Genomic DNA, 15,973 nt, shown 5'->3' on the forward strand with positions numbered 1-15,973 from the left:
CTAACCTCCAGTGATCCCAGAGTGCTGGGAGTAAAGGCATGAATCCCTGTGCCCAGCCCCAACGCATGCTTTTAAAGCAGCATTACCGTTGTACATTCTCAGCAGTGTTGTCCAGGGAGTCTGGTTTTCACATGTTCTTGCCGGCACTTACTTTCTGTCCTTTTCATCATGGCCGACTTGGGCTTCAAGTCATCCCCCCACTTTGGCTTCTCAGAGTGCTGAGGTTACACCCTTGTTGAAGTCCGCTGCCCACAGGTGTGTGGGTTTATTTCTGGTCTCCAAGTGGACCATCCAGTCTCGTATGTGTCCTTGTGACAGTGTCCTCACTGGTGGATGTGAAGTGGGAACGCCTGTGGGTTTAATTTCCCTAGTGATCAGTGATCCTGAGCACCTTTGTATGTGCTTATTCGCCATTTCTGTCTCATCTTTGGAGAAATGTTTACTGACATTCTTTACCTTTTTTTCCTTTTAAGAGACAGGGTCTCACTTTGTTGCCCAGGCTGGAGTGCAGTGACCATCATAGCTCACTGCAACCTCGAACTCCTGGGCTCCAGCCATCCTTCCACTTCAGCCTCCTGAGTAGCTGGGAATACAGGTGTATATTTTTTAATTTTTTGTGGAGATAGGGTCTCACCATCTTGTCCAGGCTGGTCTCAGACGCCTGGGCTCAAGTCATCCTTCCACTTTGGCTTCTCAAAGTGCTGGGATTGCAGGTGTGAGCCGCCCCGCATGGCCCTTCACCTGGTTTTAATTGGGTTGTTTGTTTTTTGCTGTTGAGTTGTAAGAGTTTTTGTGTATTCTGGAGACTAGACCCCTATCTGTGGGTTGTCATCTTGTTTTCTTCATGGTGTCCTTTGAAGCACAAAAGTTGTCGGTTGATCTCTTTTACCTGAGTTCAGTTGATGTGTTTTATCTTCGGTTGTTTGTGCTTTTCCTGTGCTTGTTTTTTAAAACCATTATCTGCCTGTGGGTCCAGCACTTTGGGAGGCTGAGGTAGGAGGATCACTTGAGGACAGGAGGTTGAGACCAGGCTGGGACTCAAAGCCAGACCCTGACTCTACAAAGAATTTGAAAACCAGCCAGGCATTGTGGTGAGCACCTGCCGTCCCAGCTGAGGCAGGCGAAGTAGAAGGCTTGCCTGAGCCCGGGAGTTCAAGGCTAGAGTGAACTGTGATCGTACCACTTTGCTGCAGACTGCGTGACAGAGTGAGACCCGGCCTCAACAGACCCCCCCCAGAAACCATGATCTAATTCAGGGTCATAAAGATTTACACCTGTGTGTTTTTTTTTTCCCTAAGAGTTTTCTAGCTTTGGCTCTTGCATTTAGGTCTTTGGTCCACTTTGAGTTAGTGTTTCCTGTGGTGTGAGCAAGAGGTCTGCCTTCCTTCTATGCCTGTGGATAGTCGGCACCCCTTGTTGAAAAGCCTGTTCTTTCCCTGTTGAGTGGTCTGACACCCTTGTTGAAGTCAGTTCCACAGGTGTGTGGGTTTACTTCCGGACTCCCAGTGGACCCTCCAGTCTCCGTGCCCACTCTCTTCATCACTGTAGCTCTGAAGTTTGGAAATCAGGAAGCATGACTCCTCTAACTTTGTTCTTGTTAAGATTGTTTTGAGCCTGGGTCAAACACGATGGGTCCCTTGTATTTCCGTGAACTTTACGGTCAGGTTGTCAATTTCTGCAAAAACACCAGCTGGAACTGTGATGGGGACTGGATTGAGTTTCCAGGAAAACTGATGGGGATATTGAGCTTTTCGAGGAATACTGCTGTCCTAGCCACGTGGAGTCAGCCAGCCCGTGAGCGCAGGATGGCTGTTTATTCAGGCTGCCTTTAATTTCTTTGGCATTGTTCTACAGTTTTCAGAGTATAAGCTTTATCTCTCTTTGGTTAAATTTATTGCTCAGTATTTTATTTTTTGGTGCTATTATAAATGGAATTGTTTTCTTTTCTTTCTTTCTTTTTTTTTTTGATACAGGGTCTCACTCTGTCCCCTATACTGGAGTGCAGTGGCACGATCTCGGCTTACTGCAAACTCCACCTTCCAGGCTCAAGTGATTCTCGTGCCTCTGCCTCAGCCTCCCTAGTAGCTGGGATTACAGGCATGCACCACTACTGTCTGGTTAATTTTTGTGTTTTTAGTAGAGACAGGGTTTCACCATGTTAGCCAGGCTGGTCTTGAACTTCTGAGCTGAAATGATCCACTCACCTTGGCCTCCCATAGTGCTGGAATTACAGGCATGAGCCACCACACCCAGCCTTTTAAAATTAATTAATTTATTATTATTATTTTGAGACAGAGTCTCGTTCTGACACCCAGGCTGGAGTGCAGTAGCATGATCTTGGCTCACTGCAACTTCCGCGTCATGGGTTCAAGTGATTCTCCTGCCTCAGCTTCCTGAGTAGCTGGGACTACAGGTGCCTGCCACCACATCCAGCTAATTTTTGTATTTTTAGTAAAGACAGGGTGTCACCATGTTGGCCAGGATGGTCTTGATCTCCTGACCTCATGATCTGCCTGTGTCGGTCTCCCAAAGTGCTGGGATTACAGGTGTGAGCCACCACACCCAACCTTTTTTTTTTTTTAATTTTTTTGAGACAGAGTCTTGCTCTGTCACTCAGACTGGAGTGCAGTGGTGCGATCTTGGCTTAATGCAACCTCCACCTCCTGGGTTCAAGCAATTCTCCTGCCTCAGCCTCCCGATAAGCTGGGATTACAGATGCGTGCCACTAGGCTCAACTAATTTTTTTGTATTTTTGGTAGAGACGGGTTTCACTGAGTTAGCTGGGATGGTCTCGATCTCCTGAACTTCTGATCTGCCCGCCTCAGCCCCCCAAAGTACTGAGATTACAGGCATGAGCCACTGTGCCCAGCCCAGAATTGTTTTCTTAAATTCATTTTCAGTTTGCTTGTATCTGCTGGTTAGAAATATATCTGATGTTTGCATATTGACCTTATATTCTGCAACTGTGCTAAATTTATCTATTTACTCTAATCGTTTTTGTGGATTCTTTAAGACTTTTTTTTTTTTTTTTGAGACAGTCTCACTCTGTCATCCAGGCTGGAGTGTAGTGGTACAATCTTGGCTCACTACAACCTTTGCCTCCCAGGTTCAAGCGATTCTCCCACCTCAGCCTCCCAAATAGCTGGGATTCCAGGTGTGTGGCACTATGCCCAGCTAATTTTTGTATTTTTTAAAGTAGAGGCGGAGTTCTGCCACGTTGGCCAGGATGGTCTCGAACTCCTGACCTCGGGTGATCCACCTGCCTCAGCCTCCCAAAGTGCTGGGATTATAGGCGTGAGCTGCAGCACCTGGCCTGGGATTTTCTATATACAGGATCGTGTCAACCGCAAATAGAGATCATAATGTACTTCTTTCTTTCTGCTCCGGATGCCTTGTTTCATCTGCTCACTTGTTTGTTCTGGTTAGAGCCTCCGGTATGATGTTGAATGGTGGTGGTGAGAGTGGACATCCTTGTCTTATTCTTGATTTTAGAGGGAAGCTTCCTGTTTTTGACCATTGAATATGCAGTCTTTTATTAGGTTAAGGAAGTGTCCTTGTATACCTAGCTGTTTAGTGTTACCTGTAGTTTGAAAAGTCTGGGTGCTTTCTGTGTGTTAAAAAAATTTTTGTTGCCCAGGCTGGAGTGCAGTGTCACGATCTCGGCTCAGTGCAACCTCCGCCTCCTGGGTTCAAGTGATTCTCCTGCCTCAGCCTCCTGAGCACCTGGGACTACAGGTGCGTACCACCACATCTGGCTAATTTTTTGTATTTTTAGTACAGACGGGGTTTCACTGAGTTGGCCAGACTGGTCTCAATCTCCTGACCTTGTGATCAGCCTGCCTCGCCCTCCCAACGTGCTGTGATTACAGGTGTGAACCACTGTGCCTGGCTGGGCTAAAAGAACCTTAAGACTAAGACTGGGTGATAGATGCCTGGTGTTAAAGAAGTTTTTTGTGTGTTTGTTTTAGATCAAGTTTTGCTCTTGTCCCCCAGGCCGGCGTGCAGTGCAGTGACCTGATCTTGGCTCACTGCAACCTCAATCTCCCAGGTTCAAGTGATTCTCCTGCCTCAGCCTCCCAAGTAGCTGGGATTCCAGGTGTGTGCCACCATGCCCAGCTCATTTTTTTTTTTTTTGGTACTTTTAGTAGAGATGGGGTTTCGCCATATTGTCGAGGCTGGTCTCAAACTCCTGACCTCAGGCCTCCCAAAGTGCTGGGATTACAGGAGCGAGCTACTGTGCCTGGCTGAGAAGTGTCTATGACACTTGTTGAAGATGGTAAGGCTGACTTCTACAAGAGACGCTGCTGTAATGGGGTTCTGCAGTAGGGGAGAGAGATTGAGCTCAACCCCAAATGCAACAAGGACACGTGGCGATGTCAGTGAGAAGCAGTTGGAAAATTCCCTTGAGGAGACATGGGGTGGAAGGTCTTGCTGAAGGCAGGCCAGGGTGATGAGCTGTAGCGTAGGCGGAGGAGGAGTTAACCCCATGTTGAGGGAGCTCAGATGCCACGAGTTGGGGTTTTCCCTGAGCCGACCAGCGGAGTCTTGCTGAAACTGGATGAAGTAGGTCAAGGTTTAGACCAAGGTCAGGCCTTGCCAAGGAGGAGGACTCAGGAGCCAGACTCAAGTTTGGTCAAGGACGGTCTCTGTCAGTAGGGAGTGCTTCTAATCCTGCTGCAGATTTTCCTGCAATTATGCCTGCAATTTTCCAAAATAGTAAGTTTTCTAAAAATCGAAATTAAAGTAGATTATATTAAAAATAAAAAGAGAACCCAAGAGTCTATTCAAATGCATTGGACTTTGTTTCAGTTCTGATTTACAGAAAGATTGTTTTAAGTGGTGGGACAGCTGGGGAATTTGAGCACACTGTGGATAGTCGATAATAAGGAATTTGGTTGTTTGTTTGTTTGTTTTTTTTTTTTTTGAGACAGAGTCTCGCTCTGTTGCCTAGGCTGGAGTGCATTGATGTGATCTTGGCTCACTGCAACCTCTACCTCCTGGGTTCAGGCGATTCTCCTGCCTCAGCCTCTTGAGTAGCTGGGATTACAGGTGTGTGCCACCACGCCTGGCTAATTTTCGTATTTGTAGTAGAGATGGGGTTTCACCATTTTGGTCAGGGTGGTCTTGAACTCCTGACCTTGTGATCCACCTGCCTCAGCCTCACAAAGGAATTTGGTTGTTAAAGTGTGATAGTGGGCCAGGTGCAGTGGCTCATGCCTGTAATCCCAGCACTTTGGGAGGCCTTGTCGGGCAGATCGCTTGAGGTCAGGAGTTTGAGACCAGCCTGGATAACATGGTGAAACCTCATCTCTACTAAAAATATAAAAATTAGCTGGTGCACGGTGGTGGGCGCTTGTAATCCCAGCTACACAGGAGGCTGAGGCCAAGATTGTGCCACTGCACTCCAGTCTGGGCAACAGAACAAGACTCAGTCTTAAAATATGAAATGAAATAAAGTTCGATAGTGTATAGTGGTTGTGTTCTTTAATTTTTTTTAATGGAACACAACGAATTCGCAGTCATCCTCGTACCGGGGCCATGCCAACCTTCTCTGTATTGTTCTGGTTTTAGCCTATGTGCTACTGAAGCCAGCCATGGTGTGGTCTTTAAGGAAGACTTCTCATCTTTGGAGATGATTGGAAATGTCTGCAGGCTGACATTTGGAAATGCTCTGTTGGAGTTGCTGGGAAGAACCCAGTCGGGAGAGGACAGGGTGGGCACTCAGTGGAAAGAGATGGGATGTCAGCTGGTAAGTTTTGAGTTGGTGTAATGGGCTTGTGGGAGTTATTAATACTTGTCAAAGTCAAATGAAAATACACAGATGACGCCAGTGCGGTGACTCACACCTGTAATCCCAACACTTTAGGAGGCTGAGGCGGGCAGATCACCTGAGGTCAGGAGTTCGAGACCAGCCTGGCCAACATGGTGAAACCCTGTCTCTACTAAAAATACAAAAATTAGCTGAGCGTGACGATGTGCGCCTGTAATCCCAGCTACTCAGGAGGCTGAGGCAGGAGAATCACTTGAGCCCAGGCGGTGGAGGTTTCAGTGAGCTGAAGTTGCGCCACTGCCCTCCAACCTGGGTGACAGAGCAAGACTCCGTCTCAAAAAATACATATATACATAGATGAATCTCTAAACAAAATGTTTTATTTGGGAAAACAGAATTGCAGTTCAGGGCATACACACAGACCAGGGTGGTCTTTGGTTACCAAAACAAAGAGCGTGCTAGGGGTTTATTGGAAAGAGAAATGTTACCTGTTGTTTTGAAACAAAATGCATTGGCCCTAGTAAAGCAAAGCGCTGGGGAGCTGGCACGCTGGGATTGGTGAAAGACACAGAAGGTAAAGCTAGTCTTTGGGTCAGGCGAGTTGTCTGTACCTGGTGGTGTAAGGTTGCAGCGGCCTTTTCCGGCAGCTGGACTTGTGTGTGTGTGGCGTCTGGGGCTCTGGGAGCAGGTGCCATGCCTGAGAGCGTCTGAGATTTTCTCTAATGAAACATTAAACAGAAGAGGCTCCTGGGCCCACCTGTTGACCTCTGGCAGGTAGTTTTGTGGTGAGGAGCTGAGAACCTGCACCCGGAGGAGAGGCTCCTCGGGTGATCTTGGCTGCTGCCCTGGAGACCGCGGTTCTGCCCTCTAACCCTGCTGTGAGTGTTCTGTGCAGGCATAAACTGCCTGGTCATAGCTCACAGTTCTGCAGGTCAAATGCCCTGAGCTTAGGAGCTCGGGGGCCGAGTCGGGGTGCGCTGGCCAGCTGGGCTCCTGTCTCGAGGCACCGGGCTTCTGGGGGTTGGGCCAGTCCCTGCAGTCATGGGACTGAGGGCCGTTTTCTTGCTGGCTGTCAGCTGGGGTCCGTTCTCCATGCTCTTCCATGTGGCACTTCATCCTCACAGCCAGCAGAGGCACCTGGACCCAGTTTCTGATGCTCCTTCTTTCACCACCCGAAGGAAACTGCTTTTCAGCAGTGCGTGGGGTTAGATCAGGCCCACCTGGAGGCCCCCCATCTGCCATCGAGCACAGCAGTGACACTGGGTGAAAGGTACTGGCCTTCTTAGGACCCTCCTGCTGCACCCTTGCAGGGCACCCCTTTGTATGCCAGGATTAGCAGGACACAGCTGGGCTTGTGGGGGAGGTCTGGTTGGGGGGCTCTGTCTGGGAGTGTGGGACGGAAGGGCCACGGAGTCTCGTGGAGTCCTGAGCAGAAACTGGCTCAGGCCATGAGGTCCTGGGCCCTCTTAAAGCCACGACTTGGTTTCTGTCAGTTCTCTTGTGCCCCGTGTGTCCTCATGCCCCTACCACCCCTTGTGCTGTCCTCTGTGTGGGCATCTTCTTGTGACTTCCTCACGTGTGCCGCTCTCTATTTGTGACAGTGACTGAGGGACTTAGAAGCAGGAGCTGGTGGGAGTGTCTCTGGATGGGGTGGGCCTGGGCTTTCCGTGGGCTTTGCCCTGACTGGGTCTCTCCATGGGCTTTCGGGGCAGGACTTTCCAACTCCAGGAACTCTGCTCTTAGCACAGAAGGAGGCCTTGGGTGGAGGTCCCCTCTGGCTTGCAAGGCTGCCATGGGACCCAGAGGCCCTGGACAGGCTTCATGTCTCCTGGGCACCCTTCACGGCAGCCACCCTCCTCAGCATGGGGAGACCCCTGGCTGCTGCACCCACATCATGGAGGAGCCTGCTGAGCTCCAAGTACCCATCCTCACCTCGGTGCCTGAGCTTCAAGGCCTGGCCTGCTGGGGGCTCGAGGCTGTGGCCCCGCACAGCCCACCTTGGACGGAGGGTGGCTCTGCCCTGTCTCCTGTTGTGCTTTGAAAACGTCCTGGAGTGTTTCCACTCTTCGCCCTGCTGGCTGCCTGCTATGGTTTCAGTGTTCTTTCTAAAACTCATGTTGCGATTTGATTGATTGTGATACTTAATACTAAACAGTAACTACTCTAAGAGGTGAGGCCTGGCCAGGGTGGCCCAGCCTGTAATTCTAGCACTTTGGGAGGCCGAGGCGAGGAGGCGGGAGGCGGGCGGATCACTTGAGATCAGGAGACCAGCCTGGTCAACATATAGCGAAACCCCATCTCTACTAAAAAATGGAAAAAATTAGCTGGGTGTGGTGGCATATGCTCAGCTACTTGGGAGGCTGAGGCAGGAGAACCCCTTGAACCCGGGAGGTAGATGTCACAGTGAGCCAAGATCATGCCATTGTACTCCAGCCTGGGTGACAGGGCAAGACTCCATCTCCTTCTCTAAAAATAAAAATAAAAAATAAAAGAAGTGAGTCCTTTGGGAGGTGACTTGTCTCCGCCCTCGTGAATGGACGATGTCGTAGGTTTCTTACCACAGGAGTGGGTTCCGGATGGAAATAGTGTTTGCTCAGTGTCCTCCCTCTGCCTTGCCTGCTGCTTCATATTCTGCCCTGGGGTGACACAGCAAGAAGCCCTCACCTTCTTGATGGCCTTGGCAGGCTCTGCTGAGGCAGATAACTGTGTTCTTTATAAATTGCCCAGTCTGTGCTATTTGTTACGGCAGCAGAACGTGGACTAAAATATATACTGCTTCCTTTTCTTTACTTTTTTAGAGATGAGGTCTTGATGTGTTGCCCAGGCTGGCTTCCAATTTGGGAGCACTAGTGATCCTCCCACTTCAGTGTCCTGAGTAGCTGGGATGACAGGCATGCTGTCACACCCAGCACAGTCCCCTTTCGTACTCTCTGGTGCTGCATTGTTTAAATATATATCTTTTTTTTTTTTAATCGTTTTGGGCTCTTGGCAAGGGACAGCAAATTTGAAAGGCAGTGCCTGGTCCAAGAACCAAGTTCTTGGGTGTCTCAAGATCCCATTAGTTGGGTGGTCAAGTGCTCCCTGCAGTGAACTCCTCTGGGTTTTCGGCTCCTGCCTTGCCTGTCAGGAGGTTGGAACAGCCTTATATTGGAACCTGGCACTTTCTCCTCCTGAGCTTCAGGAGGCCTGGCACTGGCTTCAGAGCAGTTGTGGAGGTGAAGCAAACCCTCGGCCGAGAGCCCAAAGGGTTCCCCATTCTCTCAGGCTGGAGTTGACAGGAGCACTTTGTGAGAGGTGAGCTTTACAGACCATTATCGACACATGAGAAACTACTCATTGACAGTGACCGTTGGGTGAGTTTTGGCCAGAGCCACTGCCACACTCAGAACGCAGATGTGTCCACACCCACTGGACCGTCACCCCTACCCCGGCATCTGCCTGCCTGTGACTTCTGCAGGTTTCCTGCTGGGCTTCTCCTTGGGCAGAATCAGCCGCTGCAGAGTCTGCCCATTACTAGTGGGTTGTTGGACAAGGGTTTGTCTGAAGAGCAGTGCAGACTAAACGCTGTGTGAGACCTCAGTTTAGGGGAGTGCTGATGATTTGGATGTTGCCGTTTTACTGATGGCTGACTTTGTCACTGTGCTTTAAGTGCGAATTACTTTATCTCTTCTCTGTGTTCTGGTACGTCACGTATTCTTGTATATTTTATGAAAGCCCTGAGTTAGTGCTAAACTTTTCTACTCAATGCAAGCCTCATCTGCATTTTAATATAAAACAGTGAAAAACTCTGCTGAAGTGCCAGCCAGAGGTGGGAAGTGTGGCCCGAGAGAGCCTGTTCCACGTGGGGTGTGAGCGACACCGCCCAGCAATGCATGGCAGCAGGAGAGACTGTCCCTTCTTTCTGATTTTTCCACCCAGACTGCAGCCTGTGCTGATGATGGAGAGGCCAGCTGGCTTCTGTCTGCATAAAGTTTGCAGCTTGTCCTCCAGAGACCTGCAGACACCTTATGCTGGCATTGTTGGTCTCCTGTGCCCAGAGCTGGTTCAGCCACCAGGGACGCCCTGTGGCCTGCCTCCCACGGGGCTCTGCCAGGTCAGGTGTGGGGGCAACCTTGGCTGCCACTGGGCTTGTGGGCTCTGCCTCAGCGTGTGGCTCTGCCCAGTGAGGGTCAGCTCGGGAAGGACTGGCTGGTGCCTGCAGTGTGGTGTGTGTGTGCAGGAATCGGGACCTGTCTCCCACAGGTCCCCTTTTTACAACCCCTGTGCTGTCCCAGGTGGAGCCAGAATTGTGTCACTGAGTTGGGATGAGGTAGAGAATGAGTCACATGGCCCCTGGGTCTCTTATTACATAAAACTTTAACCGTCCCTTCTTTCCGGTTTTTCCACCCAGACTGCAGCCTGTGCTGCTGATGGTGGCTGATGGACCCTGCCTGTGGCCCCAGCAGCTCTCCCGGTGCTGGGTGCTCCTCCCTCGGCACCCATCCACCCGTCTCCTGCTTGGCCTTGTTCCTGTTGCTCACCTCGCGCAGCTGAGGTCGCTCCTCCTCCGCTGTTTGGTGTCCTTGCCTTGGTCGTACCAGTTAATCACCTTAGGTGCGGGCCCTGCACTTCCAGACGCCACGGAGCCTGGCTTGTTGATGGGACAGCGTCTGCACCTCTCCCTCTATGCCCCCCACCAGAGGGATTACTGGGGAGGGGCGTCTGGGAGTGGCAGGGATCACTGTGGGGTCTGTGACAGCTGGGGAATGGTGCTGTGCGGCAGGCAGGGGTACAGGGTCCTCGCTGAGTAATGGAGTGTCTGGGGAGTGGGAGCCTTGCCTTTGTCTCCCGGGTGGGTGTGGGGCTGGGGGAGTCCCAGAGACTGGGGGGACTAGGTGCTGCTGGCCAGCGGGGGTGGGGTCTCAGGGTCTGCCTGGAGCCACCGGAGCCACCTGAGCCCCTGCCACTGCTCTGGGGTAGTTCCTTGCTGGTCCCTCTGGTGTCCCTCCTCTCCTTCCTCAGGCAGGAGGGCTGTGCTGGGCTGGGGCAGAGGCCTCCCCATGGAACTCCAGGCCTCTGCAGTCAGCACATCCGAGAGGAGCCTGGGTGTCGGCCGCCCTTCCCTCCCTGGTCCTTTTGATTCGGTGGAGCTGCTGTCTGTCTTCTCAGGCACAGACTTGGCATCATCTTTGAGGGCTCCCCTGCCTGGATTCCAGTCCCAGCTGTGCTATGGCGGGGCTTCCTTGCCTTTCTCTGCTGGCCCAGGCCTCTGCCTCAGTAGGGCTGTAACATGATTTTCAGAAATCAGCCCCAAGCTGACCCCTGACCCCTATGTTTATTGCCCCTGGTTTCTGCTCCTGACGGAGGTCATGAGGGCTGAGGTCAGCAAACCATTTCCAAAGCCCACGTGAAGCATTTGTTAGGCCCATGGAGAGCAGTCGTTGCTGGGGTGGGGAGGTGAAACTTCCCTCTTCCTCTGGCATCTCTGGCGGGTAATTTTCAGAAATCTCACATTTTCAGAAATTGTTCTTTCCAAGACGCGCGTTTCACTGCCTCCTGTCTGTGTTGACGTGGGTGTGTGCTCTAATGTTCAGGTGGTGCAGTGAGAGCCGTTGTGGTGAGGTGCCGGTAAGCATGGGCAGCCAGCCGGTGAGTAGGCAGGTTCACACCAGGGTCCTGGCACCCTGTAACCTCCTTGGGGCTCCCCGGAACAGCACCCCCAACCCAGTGTGCAGTCTGAAGTGGGGCCTGTGCCATTCCCACTTACACAAAGTGTCTGTTCCTCTCTGTTTAGTGTGGGTTTTGTTTCTGAATATATTTTCTCACATGACTTCTTCAAAAGTGACTTTTGAAGGACCATTTTCCCAGATGAAACTGGAAAAGTTCCCTTTCTGAACTGCTGTAGTGTTGGTGGGGAGAGATGGGCCCGGAGGTGCCCAGGAGCTGCCTTTTGCTGCCTGCCCACTCTTCCTGGGGCTGGGAGGGGCTGATATATGTTTGCAGCTTCTGGCCTTGGGCGGGCACTTGTACCACCAGCTGGTGCCATGCGCAGAGTCAGAGGCTCTTTGATGCCTCAGCATGTAGGTTACCAGCCGCTTTGCCAGGCATGCTTTGTAAAAACAGGAGAAGGGTCATTAAAAATATGGGAGGCCTCCGAGAGGTGGTCTTGACTCTCTCTGGGTTTTTTTATTTTTTATTTTTTGAGACAGAGTCTTGCTCTGTTGTACGGGCTGGAGTCCAATGGCCTGATCTTGGCTCACCGCAACCTCCACCTCACCCCCCCCACCGCCCACCCTGTGTTCAAGCGATTCTCCTGCCTCAGCCTCCTGAGTAGCTGGGATTACAGGCATGCACCACAACGCCCAGCTAAGTTTTGCATTTTAGTAAAGACAGGGTTTCATCATGTTGGCCAGGCTGGTCTTGAACTCCTGACCACATGATCTACCTGTCTCGGCCTCCCAAAGTGCTGGGATTACAGGTGTGAGTCACCGGCCCGGCCCTCTTTTCCTATTGTTAAAATGGCAACTCTAAATGAGCCGCAGAGTTGCATATTTATGTATAAATGTGTTTTCTAGATCTGCACAGATCACCAAGCCAGTGAAGATTAGTAACCGTGAAAAGCCACCCAAGAGAAAAGGCCAGGTAGGCATTTCAATAGTAAACTACATATTCACGCAATTCTGATGAGTCAGTTCACGGGCACTCACGCCTGGTGAATGCTTATTTTTGCAGATAGGAGAAAACAGTGAGTGAACTTAGGGTCTGATTTTCTTCTAAGATTTTATTGTGAAATAGCGGGCAGGTGGGGTGGCTCACACCTGTAATCCCAGCACTTTGGGAGGCCGAGGTGGGCGGATCACCTGAAGTCAGGAGTTTGAGACCATCCTGGCCAACATGGTGAAACCCATCTTTACTAAAAATACAAAATTAGCTGGGTGTTCTGGTGGGCACCTGTAATTCCAGCTGCTTGGGAGGCTGAGGCAGGAGCAGCGCTTGAACCAGAGAGGTGGAGATTGCCATGAGTTGAGATCATGCCACGGCACTCCGGCCTGGGTGACAGTGCAAGACTCTGTCTCAATAAAAATAAAAGTTAGCACTGTCCGGATCCGGGTCAGGGTGGATGCTGGCGGCATGGCCTGGTGTGGCCTGCGCCTGCTCTGGAGTTGGGAGCAGCCCCACACCGACCCCTGGCCGCTTTGCTCACTGCACTTGGTTTCTGCTCCTGACAGAGGCCACAGGGGCTGAGATCAAGAAGCTCAGTTCAAACATTTGTTAGGTCCACAGAGAGCTGTCAGTGCTGGGGTGGGAGGGGAATCTTCCCTCCTCCTCTGACGTCTCTGGGCAGGGGCTCGTGACCATGTGGCCCCTCTCATGATGGGTGCTCACTGCTCTGGGCAAGGTTCCAAGGCTGCACGGAGGTCCTGCAGATGGGATGAAGATGGCCCTCAGTCCATGTGCCTGGGGCCCTGGAACCCAGGAGAAGAGAGAGAAGGATGCAGCGCTTGCAGTTGGTGCCCAGCTGGAGAGGACCTGGTCCGTGAGCTCATGGACACTGGCCTGGGCAAGGGCTATGTGGAAAGGAAGCACAAACCAAGACAAAAGAAAGAAAATCCGAAGAGAAACGTGTGGGGAGACGCATGGAGGCCGTGTGAGCGGCGGGGGGCGGGGAATGGAGGGGCAGGCCTGAGGCCCTCAGCTGCGGGGAGCAGAAGACAGGGGCCAAGACGGGCCGGGGAGGAGCACACTCAGGCGGGCAGTGCGGATGGACAGAGCAGCCCCCACGGGAGAGGTGCGGCGGGTGGTGGGGATGGACAGGGCGGCCCCCACGGGAGAGGTGCGGAGCAGGGCCAGGAGCAGGTGCACAGCGGGGGCGTGGTGCTCACCCAGCACAGAGGACGAGGCTGGCCATGTTGAGGAGGAGGGAGAGTTACAGGGGAGATGAGCACAGAAGGAAGATAAGTAGGGAAAAGTGTGGGTGGGAAGACCAAGAAGGAGGTGACAGACAGGTAGTGGCAGCAAGGTGGGACAGGAGGCCTTGGTTCCCAGAAAAGAAAAGGAGGAAGACAAAGCTGGGGAGGAATGGACTCGAAAACCAAAGAAATGAAAATTAAAAGTGCAGGACCTGGAGGGAGACAGGAAAGCACGGTGTGGGAGTGAGCTGGGGGGCACCTCGGCCAGCCGGGGGCAGGGGGGCTTGCCATTGCCCTGAGAGGTGGGGGGACTGGTGAAAAACCCCAAGAAGAGAAAGCTGGGGTGGCCGGAAGCTGGCTGGAGGTAGAGACAAGTGGAAGGAGAAGCCAGTTGATGCTGGGGTGTCCAGAGGGAGAGAAGAAAAATGGCCAGAGGAGGAGAGAAGGCTCGAGGTGGCAGGAGTGAGTGGTACCAGCCCACCCAGCCCTTCTGTCCCTCATGTCCTGGCGGGGAGATGGGAATGCTGTGTAGACCAGCCCAGGCCCACCTCCCCTCTGTGTCCCCAGGGGAATGCTGTGTAGACCAGCCCAGGCCCGCCTCCCCTCCGTGTCCCCAGGGGGAATGCTGTGTAGACCAGCCCAGGTCCACCTCCCCTGTGTCCCCAGGGGAATGCTGTGTAGACCAGCCCAGGCCCGCCTCCCCTCCGTGTCCCCAGGGGAATGCTGTGTAGACCAGCCCAGGCCCGCCTCCCCTCCGTGTCCCCGGGGGAATGCTGTGTAGACCAGTGCTGGCCTGCCTGTCCTCTGTGTCCCCAGCGGGAATGCTGTGTAGACCAGTGCTGGCCTTTGCCTGCCAACTGTAGATTGCCAGGATCGTTGGCAGGTTTGGGCTGTGGGTCCCAGGGCACTGGGAGCAGCTGCAGTGAGGTGTTTGCTGTGTGTCTGGCACTGCTTTTGGTCAGTCCTCTGTGACACAGGTACTGCTGTGTCCATTTTTCAGATGAGGAAACTGAGGTACAGAAAGGTTAAGAAACTGGCCCTAGATCACATGGCCATGAGTGGGCCACACTGCAGTTGCAGCCGTCACCCCGCTCTGTCCTGTACGCAGGCATGAGCGGCGCACTCCCGGTGGAGATGGCTGGGCTATGACCCACACCTGCTGTGAGATGACGTGTGCTATCTCAGCATCTTAGTGCAGGACTCTGGCGGGTGCTTTTCTCTGGAGACTCGTGTTTCCTGGTTCTGGGGGAAATCATTTCTCTAACAATTTCATTCCCACCATTTGTCCCGACCTCGTTTTTCACCCCTTGGAATTCCTGTTGGTCTTAACCTTTCGAGCCCATCACCCACCTTCTTTGCCTTTTCATTCTTTCAGAAAGATTTCCCCGCTTTCAGCCTTCTTGTTAATGTTGCCTGTCACGTTTCCATTTCCAATACATCATTTTTTTTTCCTTTTTTGAGGTGGAGTCTCACTGAGTGACCCCCAGGCTGGAGTCCAGTGGTGTGATCGTGGCTCACTGCAACCTCCGCCTCCCGGATTCAACTGATTCTCGTGCCTCAGCCTCCCAAGTAGCTGGTATTACAGGTGCATGCCAGGTAATGCAGGTAATTTTTGTATTATTACTAGAGATGGAGTTTCACCACCTTGACCAGGCTGGTCTGGAACTCCTGACCTCAAGTGATCTGGCTCTCGGCTTCCCACAGTGCTGGGATTACAGGCGTGAGCCACCACACCCGGCCCTGACATTTACCTGTTAACTGACAATTCCATACAGCTTACTGTGATTAGGGAAATACTTAGATTTGTTTCCACCATTAATTTGCTCAGTTTTGTGTCTGATTTTTTTGAGAGGGGGTCTCACTCTGTTGCCCAGGCTGGAGTGTAGCGGCGTGAATGCCTACAGCTCACTGCAGTTTTGACCTCCCAGGCTCAGATGATCCTCCCACCTCAGCCTCCCTAGTGGCTGGAACTACAGGCATGCTCCACCATGCCCGCCTTATTTTTTTGTAGAGATGGGGCCCTATGTTGCCCAGGCTGGTTTCAAACTCCTGGGCTTAAGCCATCCACCCACCTTGGCCTCCCAAAATGCTAGGATTACAGGCGTGAGCCACTGCGCTAAGGCCCAGCCTGATTTCTTATTTTTTAATTGACAGGAGTTTCTGCTCATTTATTTATTTATTTTATGGGGTCTCACTGTGGTCCAGGCTGGAGTACAGTGCCCAATCATAGCTCACTGTTGCCTCAAACTCCCGGTCTGAGGATCCAAACTCAGATCCTCCTGCCTCAGTCTCCCAAGCAGCTGGGACTACATTT

General features: G+C 52.2%; 1 long non-coding RNA gene across 42 annotated transcripts in view; it reads left to right on the forward strand.

Annotated features, from left to right (window-relative positions):
- Window positions 1-15,973, forward strand: part of LOC128929888 (uncharacterized) — a 34,862-nt gene that overhangs the window by 6,118 nt on the left and 12,771 nt on the right. For 29 of the 42 annotated variants that reach the window (XR_013528017.1, XR_013528048.1, XR_013528018.1 and 26 more), the window contains 6 exons: window positions 3,638-3,735; window positions 3,994-4,096; window positions 5,572-5,749; window positions 12,325-12,391; window positions 13,149-13,397; window positions 15,121-15,255. This is a non-coding gene — a long non-coding RNA (uncharacterized LOC128929888). Of the gene's footprint in view, window positions 1-3,637; window positions 3,736-3,993; window positions 4,097-5,571; window positions 5,750-9,688; window positions 10,364-11,269; window positions 11,378-12,324; window positions 12,392-13,148; window positions 13,398-15,120; window positions 15,256-15,973 lie in introns of all 42 variants that reach the window. The other 13 variants (XR_013528036.1, XR_013528045.1, XR_013528055.1 and 10 more) reach the window with 9 other exon arrangements.

Source organism: Callithrix jacchus, chromosome 16 (assembly GCF_049354715.1).
Source record: "Callithrix jacchus isolate 240 chromosome 16, calJac240_pri, whole genome shotgun sequence".
NCBI classification, from domain to species: domain Eukaryota; kingdom Metazoa; phylum Chordata; class Mammalia; order Primates; family Cebidae; genus Callithrix; species Callithrix jacchus.